This window comes from Adiantum capillus-veneris, chromosome 9 (genome assembly GCF_014529385.1).
Source record: "Adiantum capillus-veneris isolate H3 chromosome 9, ASM1452938v2, whole genome shotgun sequence".
NCBI classification, from domain to species: domain Eukaryota; kingdom Viridiplantae; phylum Streptophyta; class Polypodiopsida; order Polypodiales; family Pteridaceae; genus Adiantum; species Adiantum capillus-veneris.
In genome coordinates, this window is record NC_140939.1 from 53,037,074 (window position 1) to 53,042,619 (window position 5,546).

Below are 5,546 nucleotides of genomic sequence, written 5' to 3' on the forward strand. Positions count from 1 at the left end.
TACATATAATCTATTGAGCAAAGTAATTGACAACTACAATTTCCTACTCTAGGAATTCCAGAATTTCCATTGACCATTCTGTGACCGGTGACGTCCTAAATGGGAAACCCTCATTTGTAAGATGGCTTGGTTTTGTTTGTCAATGGCTAGCAAAATAGGCTACCAAGATAGTGGCAGGCAATGCTACCCATGCCGCAAATAAGGCAACTTTGGACACTAGAGGTTGCTTCATTGCTGCAAAGATATTTCCTAATGCTAGAAAAGAACCAAGCCAATGGAGAACCCTCTCTCTCTCTCTCTCTCCTCTCTCTCTCTCTCTCAATTTGCATAAAATAGTGATTTAAAAGTCCCTGAAAATAGTACGCGGTGCCGCGTGCTGATTTTGGGGGGTTTGTGTTTCCTTCAGGCTATGCAATCAGCCTAGGAGGACTGTGTGGTGGCAGCAATAGGCCTCCAAGGCCCTCAACTAGAAGAGCAGAGTTGGCCGTATTGGCTCTAGGAGCAGCTCTACTAGTGTACCGTCCACCACGTCACTGCTGTCCGTTTCGGGATCTTTGACGAGAAATGGGTGTTGCTTATCCACTGCCAACTTTGTCTTACTCATTCCGTCCTCCCACGACCTCACCAACCTCTCCACGCTGTTAAGAGACAATTTTGCATCCTTTCCTGCACCATATTATATCCTCCCCTGCAATGCCGAAAACAACACCATGGCACCTGTGACTCTATCCTCCTCTCCTCCACCCACAAGCCTGGCAGATTCGCTACCGCTAACTGCTTCGACATCATTGGTATGCCGTGTTGCTCGTTATACAAATGATAATCAAATCCTTGTTCATCAAAGGAGGATGAATGTTGCGCTTGTAATCACCTATAAGCTTTGTGAATGCAAACTCCAAGATGTCCACCCGTGGTGGTAGTCCCATCTTCAATGCTGTCCTGCAGACCTCATCTTGGAAGAAAATGAGGCTATCCTCCTGAGGAGCTGGCTTTTGGGAGAAGCAGGCTACTAGACTAACGACGTCGGTGCTTCAGTGGGAACGCAAGTGCAAAATGGGTGAAATATAGAGGAAAGGACAACGAAGATAGAATTGCAGAGGATGATTATGTAGAAATAAGACGCGCATGAGGGAGATCAATCCTAGCGCCCATTGCTAGATCAGGAGTGGTTTCTCAGAGGACACAACAGCCATATTATTGAGCGGCCAAGACAAGGCAAACACAGGTGGAGACGAGGCTAGCAGTGGCAAGGAATAATTGGCTGAGGGACTGACCATCCAGGAGGTCGAGACGCATGCAGAGCATGGTAGGCTTGGCGATCGTTAACCTTGAAGTCATCTAGGAGTTCACGCTAAAGGTCTAAATAATGAAGAGGCACATGCCCTCAAACAGCAAGAGGGCGCAAAAATCCACGAGGCGGCGAGCAGAGGAGAATCCATCAAGCAGGCGCAATGCTGCAGCACCACAATGGCCTGAGGCAGTTAGGAGAGGGTGCAGCTGATGTAGCCCAAAAGAATGATCTAAAAGTCCCTCAAAACACCACGCAACGCCGCGTGCTGATTTTTGGGGGTTTTAACTCCAGAAATGACTCCTGTAATGCCAGCTTGGTCTCGTCAAACCAATTATGATACAAAGTGCCACCAAGGAGGATCGGCAAATAGAGACCCCTTTTTAGCTCTCCTTTGTTGCACAAAACAAGACCCCTTTAATTCATTATTTCAACATGGCATGGTGGTAGGAGCACGGAGATCACACCTCTCTTGCAGAGTGAAAATCCCCCATACATCATGCCTCTCCTACGCGGTGAAAATCCCCCATTGTCGGTAGAGCATTAACACACAATGATGTCTACGCGAGTAGCAACAAAGGCACCAATGATGCAACAAGATAGACAGGGGCCCCAAAGTCAATGCACTCTACATAGAAAACCTTCTTAAGGTAGCACACCAAATAACTTGCAGGGAATTGTGAGTCCGCCTTCACAGTCGTCTCGACGCCGCCTTCTTGCCTCACACCCCTTTTTTGTCTCCATTGCATGTTGCATCATTAAAGAGGGGAAAATTAGTTTTAATCTCTCTCTCTCTCTCTCTCTCTCTCTCTCTCTCTCTCTCTCTCTCTCTCTCTCTCTCTCTCTCTCTCTCCCCCCCCCCCCCCCCCCCCCCCCCCCCCCCCCCCCCTCTTTGCTAGGTCTATCCCTCGTCACACAGTCCATCCCAATCGAGTCATACTGCCCACAATCCTCAAGCCACACCCCAATATTTTGGCTACCTTCAACAAGCAAACAAAAGATTAGTTTTAGATTTCAATGACATTATATATGGCACAATATATCCATGGCATGTCTGCCCGCTTGTTGATATCTGTTGTGGATGGACTAGCTAGTAGCACATCCAACATGGAACCTAGCTGCTATCAAGCCTACAATTTTAGAGCTTAAGAAGGGTCACTATGCAAGGTGTATTGGCTTTGCGGCCCCTGTCTATCTTGCCGCAGTTTTATAATACCTAGTTGTTGTCAAGGTACTTGAGCTTGCTAGTAATGCGGCACAGGATAACAAGAAGAGTAGGATTATTCCTCATCACATACAAATCACCATCAAGAATTATGAAGATCTTGGGAAACTTCTGACCGGAGTTACCATAGCCAATGGTGATACCTCTCAATAGCCAATGGTGGTACCTCTCAATATTCACAAAATCCTTTTACCTAAGAAATCTGTAGAAAAACTTGACAAAAGGAGAAGTCTTCAAAAGCTTCAATGTCCCCATCAAAAGAGTAGGCCGTGACAATATTTGGATTAAGATATAGGCCACAGTTAGCTTTTAATATTTTATTTTGTACAAATTTTAAAATGCAACACACAATTACTCAATAAAGAAGAGAGAGGGATAGAGAAGGGGAAAATTTTGAATGGATGCAAGAGGCAGATGCTATGGTGATGATCGAGCTAACTGTTGATGAACCCTGCACTTCTTCAAAGTTGTTGCATAGAAACATGCATACGGATGAAATCGACACTACCTCAGGAGACGAAGATTGTCACTGCAAGCATGAAGACCATGATTGGCCGGAGAGGATGCGAATGACTCCACAACAACTAGTCCTGCACTTGAGTGTTTTGAAGACACCCTCACTAAAGAGGATCAAGAGCATGAGGTCTTTGTTACAAGAAAATTCTGCCAAGGTTGAAGGAAATACTTTATATTTGTCTCACTAAATTTTCTTCATTCCAACTTATTTTCTTCATGTGTGTGTGTGTATGTGTGTGTGTGTGTGTGTGTGTGTGTGTGTGTGTGTGTGTGTGTGTGTGTGTGAGAGAGAGAGAGAGAGAGAGAGAGAGAGAGAGAGGGAGAATATATATCTCTTTCTATGTTAGCAATGCTTATAGCTATTACCATGTACCCACATGATCCTCAACTTCTTGGAACTTGATATTATTATGAATAATAAATTTTGAGTTCAAGACTCATAGGATAGATATTTCAAAGCTCTTGGATGTGTGTGGGTGCATGTGTGCATGCATGTGTACATGTGTGCTTGTGATAAGAAGAGGAAACTGGATTAACATGTCTATCACCCACGTGTGGTAGATTAGTTATCTCTCATTCCTTTGGAATAATAGAAGTTGAGCTCAAAACATTTTAAATAGAACTCTTAGGTCTTTTGGGATTGTTCAGCCTACAACGTTAAACCTTCCTTTCTCTAGAACTCTTTTTCTACAAGCATAATATACGAAACTTGCATTTTTTTGTTACTTATGGCCAATCAAAAGTGCACTATTAGAGCATCTTTTGCAAGTCCTCTAGTGTCCCAGACACACACACACACACACACACACACACACACACACACACACACACACACACACACACACAACGAACATCTACAAGTACAAAAAGAAGAGCTTTTCCTTGCGCCTCTAGAGTTGTGTAAATTTAGCTATATGAAATAAATTTGTTTGTGTAGTTGTAGCAATTTGCATGTGTCTAAGTGTTGCCAAAATATACATAAAGTGTACGGTGTGATGTGAATTGTTTTCTGAGATTGGTTGGTATTGCTCGGATTTTGTTTTGCTCGAAAACTTTTGCTCAGTCTCCGGAACTCCCCGACCAAAATGACCCTCCAACTATCAGCAACCCACTCATATGATCAAATCTAAATTTGGCCCCTGTACTACGATCGCAATCGGTGTACCTCAGACCCAGAACTGGCTCAGATTTTTATCAGTCATAGCCCTAGTCTCCCTAGTCCCATTGGTGAAATATGGACAAGAATGGATGAATTTGTTCAAGTTATGATCGGTTTTAACTTTTGAACTATATTTTACTAAAAGTCTAAATGCGATTGATTGCGAAGGGAAAATCCTGACAGCTTGTGATTCTCCTGACACAGAAATGCCTCGCCAAAAGAAAGAAAGGCAGTGGACAACAACACCATATGAAGTAGAGGAGCTCACCACAAATGAAAAGGCTCACATCTCGGATGAAATACTTTCTCAAATCCCTGCCCACATATTCATCTCAAAGTTTAAGGATGCGGATGGTGACTTGGTAAAGAAAACTATCATGCCACGGGAGATATGTAATCTCCACCAAAGGCCGGAGGTAATAGAGGCAGTGCGAGTTGTACACTTGGAACAATTTTTCAGATTACAGCCATGGGGGACAAATTACATGAGAGCCCACGAGCTCATGAGCTCTATACAATATGATGGGCAGGCAATGCTCACAGACAAGGATGGGGCGAAGGTGAAGGTAAAGATCACCAAGGAAATCATCAACGAAGCTTTACATTTCCTCTCAGGGCAACACGATTTGCTGGCAAAGACAAAGTCACTGAATAACGAGAAAGAATTCGTCAAAGCAAAGGGGAATAAATACAAATACAGTGACATGATTTACGGAGAGCTGTAATTGCCGATGAGATTGATATCTCAGCATTTCAGAGTACAAAAGCCTCCTCACTACACAGAGCCAATCCTGCACATTGCTGTAGTGATGGCTCTAGCGACGACAGAAAATAGAACCATTCGCTGCGACTATGGTTCTTACATTCTGGAAAATCTGATTGAAGCAAATTTGAAAGGCTCGGCAAAAAACAAAACCTACATGAGTGCAGGGCTGATGCTAACCAGAATAGCATACCAGGCTTTGGGAACGATCGAAGATTTGCCAGCTGCCAGCTCTCAAACGGCCTTGATCCAGAAAGCCAAGCTGATCGCTCACTCCGTAAGGACGACCCCTGGCGCGACATCATCACGCTCAGCAAAGGCCATCAATAAGAGTTTGAGTGATGAAGAAAAAACGAATACTGATGACGAAGGAAAGTCTCAAGATTATTAAGACAAAGGGCCCTCAGAGTTTGAGGAAAGCGAGGAGGAAGATTCAACAAAGCCGCTCGAGAGAAAAAGAGGGGAGAGAAGTGCAGTACCGCAGTCGGACTTGCAAAAAGCATATGCAGAAGCTCAAAAAAGAATCGAGGAAAAACGAACCAAATTACGGGCTGACAGACATGCAAGGGCGGCTGAAACACAACAGGCACAAAAA

General features: G+C 44.1%; 1 pseudogene; it reads right to left on the minus strand.

Annotated features, from left to right (window-relative positions):
- Positions 1–415: 415 nt before the first annotated feature.
- LOC147450481 (uncharacterized) lies at positions 416–5,253 on the minus strand (annotated as a pseudogene).
- Positions 5,254–5,546: the final 293 nt, after the last annotated feature.